Source organism: Lactuca saligna, chromosome 5 (genome assembly GCF_052625555.1).
Source record: "Lactuca saligna cultivar CGN05327 chromosome 5, ASM5262555v1, whole genome shotgun sequence".
In the NCBI taxonomy this organism is placed as follows: Eukaryota; Viridiplantae; Streptophyta; class Magnoliopsida; order Asterales; family Asteraceae; genus Lactuca; species Lactuca saligna.
In genome coordinates this window covers 303,973,341-303,990,290 of record NC_136421.1, presented here as the reverse complement: position 1 = coordinate 303,990,290, position 16,950 = coordinate 303,973,341, and positions in this window count along the sequence as shown.

Sequence of the window (16,950 nt, the reverse complement as noted above, 5' to 3'; positions counted from 1 at the left end):
TATATCGGGGACCCAATTTCTCCCTCTTCCGGAAGCGAATCACACCTTTCCAAGGTGAGACTTTCAGCAACACCATGTCACTGACTTGAAACTCCAAATCAGATTGGCGCCTGTCAGCATAACGTTTCTGTCAACTCTGAGCAGTCTGCAGCCGCTGCCGAATCATCTCTGTATTCTGAAGAAACACATCAGTCCAATGCATGATCATGTGACCAACCTTGCCCAAATAGACTGGGGTACGATATCTCTACCCATATAAAAGCTCAAAAGGCACAACATCAATGCTAGAGTGGAAACTGTTGTTGTAGGAGAACTCTACAAGAGGTAGGTAGGAGTCTCAGCCCCCAACAAAATTAATGACACATACTTGCAACATATCCTCGAGAGTATGAATGGTCCGCTCACTCTGGCCGTCGGTCTATGGATGATAAGTTGTGCTGAAGTGAAGTCTCGTGCCCAATTCCTCATGGAACTTCTACCAAAAGCGGGAGGTGAACCAGACATCACGGTCTGAAAAATTAGAGACCAGAACCCCATGGCGAGCAACAATCTCGCGAATATACACATCGGCCAATTTCTTGGCTGACGAGCTCTCCTGAATCGCCAGGAAGTGGGCACTCTTGGTCAATCGATCAACGATGACCCAAATAGCATGAAAACCCTTTGTAGTCTTTGGCTACTTGGTGATGAAATCCATTGAAATCTGCTCCCACTTCCATATGGGAACCTCCATAGGCTGCAACTTGTCATGCGACCTCTGATGCTTGGCCTTGACCATCCTACATGCCAAGCATCTCTCAACGTACCAAGAGATCTCTCTCTTCATGCACGACCACTAATAACTCAAACCTAGATCCCGACACATCTTGGTGGCCCCCGGATGGATTGAAAAATGAGACTTATGAGCCTCCTCCAACAGAATCTGTCTGATCCCACCAGAGATATGAACCCATACCTGACTGTAACATGTCAACAAACCATGACTGTCTGAAACAAACCAGGTGATCTCGCCCTTGATCCTCTCAATCTTCCTATTTTCCTCCTTCACCCCTCGGCTCGAGCCTCCCTAATCAACCCCATAAGAAGATATCCTCATACATGACACCTCAACATAAGGTCCAATCAACTTGTGGCTCAAGGCATCCACCACTAAATTTGCTTTACCCGGATGGTAAATTATCTCGCAGTCATAATCCTTGACTAAATCCAGCCACCTGCCATGTCTCATGTTCAGGTTCGACTGATCCATAATGTGCCTCAGACTCTTATGGTCCGTGTAGAGAGTGTAGTGAACCCCATAAAGGTAATGTCTCCAAATCTTGAGGGCGAAAACCATCTCCTCCAACTTAAGATCATGTGTGGGATATCTCGTCTCATGCGGCTTTAGCTTCTGTGAAGCATAAGCTATCACTCATCCTCTATGCATGAGAACTGCCCCCGACCTAGTGATGGATGCATCACAAAAAACCATATAATCCTCAATTCCCTCATGGATGGTTAAAATTGGGGCCTCGCAATGTCTCTGCCGAAAGGTCTCAAATGTTGACTGCTACTCAGGGCCCTAACGGAAATCCACCCCCTTCCTTGTCAGCCAAGTGAGGGGTACTGCAATATTGGAGAAATCTTGAATGAGTCTTCGGTAATACCATGCCAAACCTAAGAAACTCCTGATATTCGATAGAGATTTCGGAACCTCCCACTACATCACCCCCTTAATTTTATTCGAATCGACCAAAATCTCATCCTGGTTAACGAGGTGTCCAAGGAATTGAACCTCTCGCAACCAAAATCGCATTTCAAGAACTTAGCATAAAGTCGTTCTCGTCTCCAAATCCCCAGAAGCTCATGAAGATGCTCTTCATGCTACTCTCTGGTCTTGGAATATACCAAGATATCATTAATAAACACGATAACCGAGCAATCGAGCATCATCCTGCATACCCAGTTCATCAAATCCATAAATATTATTGGCGCATTGGTGAGCCCGAATAGTATCTCCATGAACTCGTAATGCCCATAATGAGTCCGAAACGCAGTCTTCTCCACGTCCTCCTCTCTCACCCTGACTTGATGGTACCTAAACCTCAGATCTATCTTGGAGAACCAAGATGCTCCTAGTAGCTAATCAAAAAGATCATCAATCTATGGAAGGGGATAACGGTTCTTCATCGTAAACTTTTTTAACTCCCGGTAATCAATGAACATCCTCTGTGAACCATCCTTAATTTTGACGGATAAAATCAGTGCTCCCCACGGAGAACTACTCGGACGAATGAATTGCTTACCTAGCAGCTCCTGCAGATGAGACGACAACTCCTGCATCTCAGGCGGTGCCAATCAGTACGGAGCATTGGCAATATGGGTCACACCTGGCACAAGGTTGATCTTGAAGTCGACCTTCCTGTCAGGAGGCACACCGGGTAACTCCTTCGGGAACACATCGGCAAACTCCCTGACTACCGGGACCTCTGAAACTGAAACATGATCCCTGGCCAGCATATCCACCACATACACTAAATAACCTGTAGACCCATGCTGAATATACTATCAAGCTCTAACTGCAGAACAAAACTCTGAACCCATCCTGGTGCCCTCTCCATAGATAATCAATTCTCCCCCACTTGGGGTTCGAACTACCACACATTAGCCCTTGCAGTCAATCATAGCATCAAAACAACTTCTCAGTCAATCATAGCATCAATCATGGCACATGATTTGATGTTCGCATACTCCTTTTTAAGAAAAATATGCTAATTCAAAATGGGAGAATAATATTCAAATTGTATACCTTTTGTTTTATAGGCACGACCTTCTGGGATGCAAAGATTGCAAGGTCATAACAAGTGATGTATTTACTTCATAATAAAAATTGTTGTTTATAGACTTCCTTACGAGGAGGAACAAAGGACCTAGAAGCACATACTAACGATTATTTTGAAAATTTTACACCATCTTCCTAGGTATAACTTAACAAACGGTGAGAAAGGAAATTGATCAAAATGAAAACAAAGAAAACAATTTGGCATTCTTGAGTTTTTTAATGAAAAATTTCGGAAGGAAATGAAAGAATTATTTTCGCTCTTAATGTTATTCTAATTTGAAAGGATTTTGAGAGAAAGGAAGCAAATGTTTGTTTTTCTTCTTTCCAACTCAGGAACATAAAATATTTTTTTTCTTTCTTTTTGGCGTATTTCCATTTTTTTCTTTTATTTACTAAAACTTGTGAAGAAGCGGTTAAAGAGGAGAAGGTACAACTGATGTTTTGGGGTAAGAATGACATTTGAAGCCGATAATATGGTTAATCATATAAGAAATACATACCGATCATGAAATAATGTGACCCGATTTATTAGAGCGGCAACTAAAGATAAAGTTAGGATGGAGTTTTGAGAGTGTAGTGAGAATGAAGAAATAGATAGGGAGAAAAAATGATACAAGCATGTCAAGCATGAGTCTAAGAAAGTTAAAAATACCTAGTTTATTTCAATGGAGTGCTTTTTTTTTTTTTTTTTTTTTTTTTTTAATATGTCATTTATTAATTATAAAAGTAACTAATTACATGTTATTATTACTGCATAAAATAAAATAAAATACTATTAAACATATGATTTTATTATAAAATTTCAAATATATATATTTTAATATGATATTATTAGTATGTATTGAGATAAAATATATTTAATGAAAAAAATCATCAATTTGTTTATAAGAAAGGTTGAGTTGCGCATTACAAATTTTATTAAATGTATGTGCTCATGGTTTGAGATTTTAAATTTTCATGTAAAATGTTTTCCAATTACCATATACGTTTAGAAATTTAACAGTTATTATGGTATTGAAACTTTTTTTTATTAAACATAATTAGTTACAGTTCAACATGAACTTTCGTATTCAAAATTGGATTATTTTAGTTTTATTTCATACTAATTTTAGGTCGCATCAAAAATACTATTTTCCCTTGACAGAAAAAAAATACATTTCAACATTCATATTTCAAACAGAAAAATATATATTTTCCAAAATTTCAATAAAAATCCAAAAAACATTTCCGAATATAGTTAAAACTATTGTGTTACAAAGGGATAAACAAAATCAATTAGTTGAAAATGTTAAAACTAAAAATTTCGAACTTAAATTGGATACAGACTAACAAATACTATACATTATCTATTACTAACCACTATGAAAGTATGAATTGCGGTTTTATTCTATTTAATTCTGGTAATTGTTTAAATTAATTATTTCTAGAACAATTGGGATATAGCTTAATAGATTTCATGTGGGTTTTATACAGTTTGGCAGGGTTCGAATCTCCCCCACAATGTCATTATTTATGTATATATATTTTTTTTTATTACAAAATTTACTGACATCTTATTTCTCCTCGAAATTTTTAGAGAAAATGACAAAAATAACCATTTAGATTAATTACATTACAAAAATAACCAAAAAATATCGAAATTACAAAAATAGCCAACGATTTCGCAGATGGAAATGCCCTATCTGCGAAATCAGCATGCCATCTGCGAAAGTACAAGCAGCTAAAGCACAGCTGTGCTTTAGCTGCTTGTACTTTCGCAGATGGTTTTTTTTTTTTTTTTTTTTTTTTTGTGTATATATAGGGGTAATTTCGCAGATGGAGAAGGTCCATCTGCGAAATACTCTCACTCCTATCTGCGAAATACTGATTTTTTTTGTATTTTTTTTAGTTTGACTATGAAATGAATTGGTTTGACTACGAAATCATGTTGCTATATAAAAAGTTTTGTAGAAAAATATCATGTTGCTACATGATTTCGTAGTCAAACCAATTAATTTCATAGTCAAACTAAAAAAAATACAAAAAAATACAAAAAAAAAAAATCAGTATTTCGCAGATAGGAGTGAGAGTATTTCGCAGATGGACCTTCTCCATCTGCGAAATTACCCCTATATATACACAAAAAATTAAAAAAAAAAACACCTGCGAATGTACAAGCACCTAAAGCATAGCTGTGCTTTAGCTGCTTGTACTTTCGCAGATGGCATGCTGATTTCGCAGATGGGGCATTTCCATCTGCGAAATCGTTGGCTATTTTGTAATTTCGATATTTTTTGGCTATTTTTGTAATGTTATTAGTGTAAATGGCTATTTTTGTCATTTTCTCAAATTTTTATATGAAACGTTTTCCGCAGCAAAGTTGCGGATGGTCAATTAGCTAATTACTGCATAATCTATCATTCAAATCCAAAATGTTTATTTCAGATTTGAATTTTGATGGTCATTTCCTTTAATAGATTATTGAAATTAGACCATTTATCCATATATATCATGGTTCCTTATTTAAATATTAAAACTTAATTCATATTAGTTAAATTTGTAAGTTTAAATCGTACTTTATTTTGTAATGCTCTTTCAGTTTTAATTGGGTTTAAAAATAGGATTTTTTAATATGTACTGTAAGGGTGTATATAAAAAGTATTAATTAATCATAATTACTATCATAATTAAATGTTAAACACATTAATTATAAGAAATATTATCATAATTAAATATAAAATTCATTAATAATCTTCATAATTAATGCATTTCACATTTAATTATATTAATAATTATGATTAATTAATACTTCTAATATGTATTCTGAAATAATTATGATTAATTAATACTTTTAATATGTGCTCTGAAATACATAATAGAATCCGTTTAAAAATTTACAAATTAATAGTTTCTCTTTTGTTCGTGAACTTGTGCTTTCTTTGCGCATCTATTATTATATTCTATCCTAGCTCAAAATTTCGTTTCCCATTAAGCATCAAATAGGCCCATGTAGTATATACATACCACCAGGCTAACTTTTTCCATAAAAACTCTTGGGCTATCTTCTCGTTACGTTAACGTATAAATCACATATACATAAACTATTACAACATTATTTTTTTTTTACATTTATCTATTGATATAATTTGTATACTTTCCTTTGTCGTATATAAATGTTTAGGGGTTAGTTACTAACTAATTCAAAAAAGCCTTGTTGATCAAGTATTCAAGTATGTTACACTTTCTCAACTAATGTCTGTAAGTTACATTATTGAACAAACTTTTAGGGTAAATTACACGAATCGTCCCTCGTGTAGGTGTCGTAAGACACGTTTAATCCCTATTTTCAAAAATTAACACGGACGATCCTTCATTTGGTTTAAAGTTGTATGTTTCATCCCTAAAAGACAATTTTGTTGCAGGTTTACTCCATACTAGATTTAAAATGACTATAATGCCCCTGTGTATTTTTTTTCAATTAATCTAATATTATTTATCATTTAAAAAAAGGAAATTGGGCCCACTCTCACCTACCCAACATCTCCCATTTCTATTTTCTTTCAGTATTGTAGAGCCCGCGCGGCAAAATCATAGGCTTCTAGCAAGCTTCAAGATACCCATGAAGTCGATATGCACCTCAAAAGCTAACATGAATCTAAAACCTAAATCAGACACCATAGGAGCAAGGATACCTTTTCTCAGTCTGATTTTGTGATTGGGGGGTGGGGGGGAGCCATAGCCAGAAAGATATGAAGAATAGTTGATCTCTTTCCCTCTTCTTCGTTCTCAATGTAGAACTGTCACACTCTTTCTTAATTCTCTATTCGAATAAGAGGCAAAGGAATTATAATCGAAGGCGGAAGCGGACACTATCTCCGGCGACATGGTTATACAGGGTTGCAAATGGGTTGAAGCTCGTTTTAGATCAGTTCAAATTGGTACCAAGTGCCTTTCAGATATGGTCAAATTGGAATGTTGGCCTCTCTCTCTCTCTCTATCTATCTTTTTTATAATTGTGATTGTTTATTAGAAAACAATCAACATTTAGGAAATTTTACAATCGATGATTATCAGATTTTAACCTAGACTGATTTTTTGGATATGTTTTACATTTAGATTTCTAGATGCACCATGTAAGGAAAGCATACAACCCATATGTCTGATTGAATGGAAACCATACATGGATGATTGATGAAGAAGACAGGTGTAAGGTTCAGATCAAGGAAAAAGTTGTTGGCATATGTTTAGATTGATCTCCTTCTTCACATATGTTCAGATCAATTTTCGCCTAACGTTTTAGGTCATGGAAGAAGCTAGGTGCAAGGTTTTCATATTATGATTTGGTTTGAAGGAGGAGATGGTAGTTATAGGTGGTGGTGTCAAAGGTGCTAGCAGTGATAGGTGGTGTTGGGTAATCTGTGGAAAATCTTGAGATGGGGAAAGTCAAATGGTTCTATTTCCAAATCTGAAACTGGAGAGACGAAAGTATTAGATCAGAATAGGGGAAACATGAAAAGAGAGTAAAATAGAGACTGAACTTGGCCAGTGTCTTGGAGTCGACCTCCTCTGTATGAAACCGGAGATGTCCAGGAGTTTCCAAAGGAGTTGTCGGAGCACTGAAGTCGGTCGTTGTGGGTGGTGATGGTAGATATGAGATATCTTGAAGAAGAAGAAGAAGAAGAAGAAGAAGAAGAAGAAGAAGGGGAGGGGGAGATGAGTGATTAAATGTACCGGCCCATTTCTTTTTTTAAATGCAATAATATTTATTTTATATAATAAACAAATCAATCAATAATTAATAAATAACAATTAAAAAGAAAATAAATAAATAAATAAAGGTAAAATAGTTTTTTTTATGTATGGAGGGACTAACCAAGCAAAAAAAAAAAAAAAAAAGGACGATCTGAGTTAATTTTTGAAGATAAAAACTAAACACGTTTTCTAACATGTGCACGAGAAATGATTAGTATAATTTACCCAAACTTTTATAAACGGAAGCCCATTTAAAAGTTTGATTTTTTTTTTTCTTTTTTAAATTCTAAAAAAACGTACTTGAAGTTTTTTTGTAAGAAAAGAATTGGAAATGTCACAATCAAACACAACTCAAGTTCTAGGGTTTTGAGTAGAGAAAGGAAATAAATTACATTGTGAAATTAATGATAAATTGATTTTCTTTTTTTAACTATTCATCACCGGTATATGATATTCGATTTTCAAAAAACTCCTTTTGAAATATTTAATTCCTAAATAATATCCACCATGCCACATTGTCATCAATGGTGGTATGAATTTCATATTTACATTTATCAAATATTTGACACAGTAAAAAAAAAAAAAAAATTACCAACTTTACATTATCTTCTCCAACCATAAACATGAATGTCACGCCGATTTTGTGTTTCCTTCTCTTTATTTTTATATATTTTTAATCGCTTACCCTCAAAAATAAATTTCGAAAGTACAGTATACATACTCCAATCAACATTTTTTTTCTTAACAACTTACACAATCTAATCGATTCCTGTTAAGATATATAAAATAACCGCTCGTTTCTCTCCATGTTCATAGTCAACCATTTCTTTCATTTATATGATCTATCCGCACTTTTAAAAGTTTGTAGCATTTGATTTTAATTATATGTACATAGTTTTACATAGATACTTTGTAATACATATATTTCTAGAGTTAGAGTTTGATGAAAAATGGATAAAATTGGACCCTTGAACTTTAATTCCATCTTTTCTAACCGATACACTGGAAGGAAGATCAACACTTACACCAACTAATGTTTTAGTTTTTGGATGGGTTGGAGGGAAGTACGCATGTGTGGATCTAACATGAGTTTTCCTCTTGTGGGGTTAGATAGTTGGGTTTTCACTGCAAGACAGACTGTTTTAAAAGCTGCATCATGCAAAGTAGCAAAACATGAGAAATAATGCATGGAAAATTAACACATATTTATACTTTTTGTATTTGATACTTTATGTTTCCTTGCGTCAAATGTTGTGAAACTCTCCAATAGAATTCAACGGGTCATGCATAGTAATGTTATGATCCCAAGATCTATATATATTATTTTTAAAAGAATTGATTTTATCATCCAAAAAAGGGTTGCGATATAACTTGTTGCTCATCTACCCATTTCGTGTATGTAAAACTTTTATTATTTATGAATATGGTTTATATCACAAAAGTCATTATATATACAACATTATTTTGTTTTAACTACAACTTTATTTTTTGTTTCCCATTTGTCATTATACTTTAGAAAATGTTTTATTTTCAGTCCCTTGGCTGGTCACCAACAAGTCATGATGACATATCAGTTTTGCATTTTTCTTGGTTTGCATTTTGCCCCAATATTTACATACGAGTTAGCATTTAGCCCCAACATTTTTTTTGTTCCCCATTTGCTATTATTTATAAAAAAAAAAACCATTTTAGTCATTGGTTAGTCACTGAATAGGTATTTTAAAACGTAATAACTTAAAATGAAAAAAGAAAAAACGAAGGAAAGAGTCGAAACTATGACTTCTCTTTGAGAGGGTGGGGCATGTTAGCCAGTAAGTCAATGACTCCCTTTTTTTATTATCAATGTTTATTGTATTTAATGTACACATGTATTTTAAAATTGAAGGAAAAAAAATCCTAATATAAGTGTAGAGTCAAAAGATGTTGTGATGATATCCAAGTGTCGAAGTCTTCATCTTATAATAGTCAAAATATTACATAGTTGTCTATATCGAAGGTTACATACCTTTAATATATCTATGTATTCTAGTGGGCATTGCTATCTGTCATACTCTGATAACGAAGTCCTACAAGATTTTTTGTATATGTTGATAGCACTACAAATAGTGTTGTTGTTTAGGTCATCTGTAACTATTCACATTTCATTAGAAACACTTGTACCTTTGCAACCCTCCAGATAATATGAGTTGAACCAAATTTGTTTACTATTCTTGTTTATATTTTTATTGTAAGTTACTTGATTGAATTACTGACTCATCATGTAACATCCGAACTTTTGAGGTATTCAATTTAATTTAAATTAATTAAGTTTGGGTTTCCATGAGTAGTGGAGCTACCACAAAGACATGACATATCAAGAATGTCTATGTACTTTAATTAGGTCGCCACAGTGTGGCAGTATTTTGTTACGACGTGGCAGCCATTTGAGGACAAAAACCCTAGTTTTTTTATCTTAAACCCTATTTTAGTAATATGTGAGTTAGTTGTTTGCTCACCCTCAGTCTCCAACATTGTCTTTTCAAACCCTAATCTAATTTAACCACCTTGATCTCATTTTTGAAGAAACTTGTGGTGTTTTGGCCTTTTAAGGAGAAGGAATCTCGTTTGGTATGTTGGTTCCCAGTTCAAACACCATCTTCATCTTTTAGCATATCTTTTAGACCTTTGTAAGTGTCCAAGACTCAATCTTTATATTGTTAGTTTGCTATATCTCTAGATTTGTCCCATATTCTTCATGTCTTGGTGGATTAGGGTGGACAGATCTCATAAAATTTGCAACTTTGTGAATCTCTGGGACATTTGAGGTGTTTAAGGCCTTGGATTTGAACTAAGAATGGGTTTTGGAGTCATACATGTAGTCTTGATCATAAAACCCTTATTGTTTGGCCTAAGATGAAGTTAAGACATGCATTGGACATGCATGTCTATAAAGCACCAAGTTTTATGTTAGTTGTGGTGTTAGAAGCGCTTTTGGAGAAGATGGACTTGGGACTTCAAGGAATAAGTGCTTAATGGTTGAATCCATGTTATGTTTTTCCTTTTTGAAACATAGGGTTTGAGATCTTGATCTCTTGAGTGGTTTTAATGGATAAAGTTGGATCCATCCAGATCATTATATAGATCATATATGATCTTTGAATCTCTTAGGGTCGAAGGAAACAACTTAATCCATTAAGTTGTTCAAAATCTAACTCCCACGACGTGACATTTAATCGCCACATCGTGCCGACTAGGGATGGATTGATTGCTTTGTCTTTTTTTGATACGACGTGGCCAATAGGAGGCTACGATGTGCAGATCGGTTATGGCCGCCTGGACTTGTCTGATTGGGATGGTGACCGGGTTTTAAATCGTGGACCACGACATGGCCAAAGGATCAGCCCCATCCCAAATGGTGGGTGATAGGAGTGACCGTCCATGTCTCATATTTTAAAGGGGCCCAAATTTTTATTGACTCTATTAATGATATGTTAGACAATATCGATTTTGAAGATATTATTAATTATTTTACATCTCGAAAAGCTAGAATATATATATATATATATATATATATATATATATATATATATATATATATATATATTTAATGTATAGATTTTTGTAATAGAAATTGTTATATTTAGAAGCTAGTATATGTAAATTTCTTTTAATTATTGAGTTATTATAAAAACCGTTCATGTCATTTATGTATTTTGAGGTCCTTTTTTCCGTTTAGTCTATGGCCCAAAATATGTTCGGAACAGCCATGCAAAGAATGGCCACGATATGGAGCTCGACTAATCTTGACTATGACTTTGACCGTTAACTTCTAGGGTTAACTTTTAACTTGTTGACTTTTTTGTCAAATTGTAAGTTCTAGGGGGGGGGGGGGGGAACTAAGGGTTTTCCTTGTATGGCTATTTAGGTAACGTTTAGTACCTGTGCCGAGAGTTTGAGAGCTTGTTGATTGTTAAGTTGTGTTATGAGGTGAGCCTTCTTACTATACTGTAGGATGCTAGATTGTTTGTGTGACTCTTACATGTGTATGTATGCTTTATATGGGATAGGCCCGATTAGATGCGTTGGGCCTGATTTTATGGGTTAGAACCAAATGTATGGGTTGGGCCCAAAGTATGTATGTTGGACTTGGCCCGTTCTTGTTTGTTATATGGTATTTTGGGGGAAACTCACTAAGTTTTATACTTACGGTTTATGTTTAAATGTTCCAGGTACTTCTGGTTCAAAATGGAAGAGCTCGGCATGATCACATTGCACACCTTGGAGTTTTATTTCGCACTACCTTTTGACTTATCATTATTGTTTGAGGATACATTATCATACTTTGACTATCTTTTTTATAATGAATACTGTGGGTTTTTGGTTATATTTAAAAATGAAAATTTTACCTTAAAGTTTGGGACGTTACAAGTTGGTATCAAAGCCTTGGTATGAGGGATTTGCACACACTCTCGAGTGTGTTTGGACTCAAAGTGAGGAAATGGTAAAAATCATTTAAAGAAAAACGATTCTCTAAAAAAAAGTTTTATAAAAGAAAAAGGGTGTGGTGCATGTAATCACCTGAGCTCAAGTAAGTATTTCCCGAAAATACTATGTGTTATGTTTAGTATGTTATACGTGAAACGTATGTTAGATTAGAGCTCAGGATTGCATGATAGAATGCATATTAAGGATAGATGATTTTATGCCTGATTTGTAAGCTAGTAGTAATCCATGCTAGTGATTAGAGATTTCTAGGAGTTTCTGAGATAGGAATGTCTGATTGTGTGGTGTATGATGGTTGTCGTCAATGCTCGAATGTTGCTTGCTTCGTGCTATGTGAGACCTTCACTGATGACCAATAGCTATTAAATGGATACAAGGGGTTGCATACTACAAGGATTAAACAATCTTAGGGTGTTAGGTTAAACTCTATTACACAGATCTTGTTTGAGTCTAACCATAGTAATATGAGATCTCACATTCGAAGGATTGTTTAATATTTGTCATATGCGATTGTATTCGTGAGGTAGCTAGGGGTGTCGATGGAAGTTTCCTTTGCACCTGATAGAGGAGACGTGGGAGGGAATCTTAGGAAAGCCTAAGAATAGCTTATGAATTGTTAAGAATTGACTTAGAGGATTTAGAATGATTCTTGAGGAATGTATGGATAGATGTTGAAGGTAATATTGGGCCCATACTACTAAAAGCACAAGATTCGTACTCGAGTCAAGGAAAGTCAAAATGATTCTAAGGAACTTATAGAGTGTGAACTTCTGATTGTTTGTGTGTTGTATTTTAGTATGGTGATGACACGTGTTGGAGCAGGAGGTTTAGGATCTGGTTCTAGTCCAGGCTTTGGCCCTAAGCCAATTGATGAGGGACTATGTGAGTTCATTGCCTCGGAGATTATGTGCGGTGTCCTTGATGTAACCACTATGATGTTCAGGACGATCAAGGAAGGGATTGTTGAGATGATGAAGGAGCGCTTTTGGATCTTTCGAGAAAATATACCCGTCAGAGAGTACGGAGGCCATGCGCTTATGCTCATGGATTTTTTAGCATGTGAGGCACCAGAGTTCTTCAGGGAAAAAGACCCCATTATCGCCAGGAAATAAATAGATAACATGGAGTGTGCTCAGATTACGAGCTTCCACCATGAGGGGTCGAAGGTGAGGTTCGCTCCGGGATGTTTGAGGGAGCGAGCTTGTGATTGGTGGGAGAAGGTTGGCTATTGAGGCTATGACCTTGCCTAATTTTGTGACCAGATTTCGATCAAAGTTTACACGGGCTCTTAAGGTGTAGCAGTTGGCGAAGGAGTTTTAGGACCTGCGCAAACGACGAAGACTATGGCGGAGATCACCACCAAGTTTAGGGAGAGATCTTTATTGGTTCTACAGTATGTCTCAGTTGAGGAGATGAAGAAGAATCGATATTACGACATGCTGAGGGCGGTTATCAGGGAGTTTGTTAGATTTTTAGCTTGTCAAATGTTAGAGGATATGATAGCTAGAGCCCAGGAGCAGGGGATTAACTTGGATCACCTCAGGATAAGGAAGGCAGAGTAAGTACAGACAATAGGGGGGTCCCGCAAAGAGACCCAAGACTTCTGATTCTTGATTTAGAGGCCAGTCGGATAGGGTATGATGTGGTAGACGTAAGAGAGCTCATGAGGGGACTTGTCGAGATAAGGTTGATGGTTGCTTCAAGTGTGGCAAGACTGGTCATTTTATCAGAGATTGTCACCTCGGATTGGGTCTAATTTTCTTTCATTTCAATTATACAGGCCACAAGAAGCCCTCTTTTATAAGGTTGATGAGAAGAGTGTTGGCACCACCCGCTCCAGCTACTCTGAGGATCACAGATGGCCGTGAGGGCAAGGCCACGACCCCTGTGGTGAAGAGCAGAGCTTTTCATCTGACAAAGGAGGAGGTGTGTGCGACTCCTGATGTAGTCACAAGTATGTTTTTCGTTTATTATTTCCTTTTATTATTGTTTATGCTTATGTTTTCTGTTGTGATGTTTAAAGATGTTCTTAGTGAACGGGTTGCCTACTTTGGTTCTTTTCGATTCAGGTGCTACCTAATATTTTATGTCTCTTTTACTCAACAAGTGGTTTGATGACGCTCCTGGTGAGTTAGATTTTCATTTGGAGGTTGAGATTGCTAATGATCATCTAGTAAGAGTTTTGAGGGTGCATAAGGATTGTATTTTAGAAGTTTTCAATGAGAGATACCCGATCGATTTGGTTCCTATTTCGTTATGTGAGACTAAGGTAATTGTGGTTATTGAATGGTTGATTCCAAATGGGGCCATGATTGATTTTGAGCACCAATTAGTGAGAGTTTGAACCCTAAGTGGGGGAGAAGTGGTTATTCGCGACGAGGGTGCACAACATGGGCCAGCCCTCTATTCAGTTGTGAAGGATAGGAGCTATCTTCAGTAGGGATGTTATAGATTTGTGGCTTACGTTTCAGATACTTGTATTGAGAGGATGGTGATCATTTTTAACGTGTCCATTATTTGCTAATATCCCAATGTATTTCCTAAGGATCTGCTAGGAGTGCCTCCTGAGAGGCAAGTAGAGTTTTAGATTGACCTGCTTCTGGGTGTGGCTCTGATAGTTAAGGAACTTTATCGTTTAGCACCACCAGAGATGTAGAAGTTGTCTACGTAGTTGCAGGAGCTGTTAGAAAAGGGATTTATCCGGCCGAGTATCTCTCTATGGGGAGCCCCGATCCTGTTCGTGAAAAAGAAGGACGGTTCACACCGGATATTCATTGATTAACAAGAGTTAAACAATTTAACGGTGAAGAACTGTTACCCACTCCCGATGATTGATGATTTGTTCGACCAACTGCATCTTAGTTCTCCAAGACAGATTTGCGTTCAGGCTACCATCAGATGAGGGTTCAGGAATACAACATACAAAATACAACCTTAAGGACTCATTATGGTCATTACGAGTTCGTGGTGATGCCTTTTGGGCTCACCAATGCTCCGACAACATTCATGGATCTCATGAATCGCATGTGTAAGCCGATGTTGGATCGGTCTGTAATCATATCTATCGGACAAAATTGCCAGAATGGTCCCTGTGGTATGTCAAGACTAGCAACTTTGGTCCAAAATGGGTTTGGCTTGCAACGATGGTCCAATAGTTTCGTTTTGTTGCAAGTTTAGTCCAATTTCCTATGAAATTTTTTATAATGATGGATTTGCCCTTATTATTTAATTTTCTATTTGTTTATAATTTCTTTTTATTTTTCTAATTAAAATTTAAACAAAAGAAAAAAGAAAATGTAACCCCACTTTCATTATTCCCTACAAGACTAGTTCGGTCATCACTGCTACCGGAAACCACCACCACCGCCACTCCAGAAACACAGTTTTTTTCATATTTGAAAAACAAAATAATCATTTTTTTCACATCTGTAATCTAAAACATGAACAATCCAATTTTCTACAAACTCAATTTTTTCTATATCACTCAAATTGGAACAAGAACACTCATGAACAAGAAATCTGAAAACGTCCAGAAAAAAATGAAAACCAAATCGATTATCAATTTCTGAAAACCAAATCGATCGAGAAGAGGGTGGATGTTATTGGTATCTTGATATAGAAAGTCATCGATCAGACGTTGGAGTCGTAGGAGCCGAAGTCGCCACCTCTCACCAGAATAGGTTTCCAATGTGGGTTACTGTCTGGGATCTTTGCAACCTATGTCTTCATATGTACGAAGGTGATGGCGGCCATTTAAAAAACCCTAAATTGTCACCAAGAAAAGCTCAAGATCTCCGCCGCGATGCTCCTCCGATTCTTCAGATCTATCTTGGACTCACACTCGAAACACCAAAACCCTCTTTGTCAGCTTCAGATCTTCGCCTATATGATCCTTCGATTTGAAAACCCTTCGATCTGAAAAACCCTCCCATTTGAAAGCCTACGCCACGTTGAGCTCGCCATTGCTACAAGAGAAGAACTGTTAGAAAAGAAGAACCAAGATCCGGAAGATTTAGAGTTCATTGCTGACGAGACCTAAACATCTAAGGGGAGGTGCCGACGGTGGTCTAATGAACCACAAATCTGTAAACAAAGAACCAAAGTTAGGGTTTCTCCGGTTGAAAACTGAAATGGGGGAGGAAGAGAGATGAGCAGGTGGTGACTCCGTCTAGATGGTGGCTACTGTGGCACACGGTGGCGGTCCGACGAGAAGATTCCAACTGATATAATTTTTCCGACAGCTTATGTTCTTGTAAAATGAAAATACGTTAGAGAGAGAAAGAGAAAGAGAGGAAGGAGAGATGAGGTGTGTATTTTTATTTATCTTTTTTATTTCTGATTTATGCAATAAAAAGAATTAAGAAAATAAAACTAAATAGGGCAAATCTGTCATTATAAAAAAGTTCATAGGAAATTGGACTAAACTCGCAACAAAAGGAAACTATAGGACCATTCTTGCGAGCTAAACCCATTTTGGACCAAAGTTGCTAGTTTTGACATACCACAGGGACCATTCTTGCAATTTTGTCTATTTATCAACGATATCCTAGTCTATTCTAAGACCAAGAAGTAGCATGAGGGGAAATTACAAGAGGTTTTGGAGACTCTTAGGAGGGAGGGGCTTTATGCTAAGTTCTCTAAGTGAGAGTTCTATTTGCATGGAGTGTAGTTTCTGGGGCACCTTGTAAACCAAAAGCGTATTTTTGTCAACCTTGGCATGATTGAGGCTATGATGCAGTGGTAGGCTCTGAGATCTCGATCTGAGGTTTGAAGTTTCCTTGGGTTGGCAGATTATTATCGGAGGTTCATTAAGAAATTCTCGAGGATCATTGCCCCATTGACCACATTGACAAAGTCCATCACTTTCCGATGGGCGCCTGAGCAGAAGGTGGTATTTGAGACCTTGAGGCAGAAGT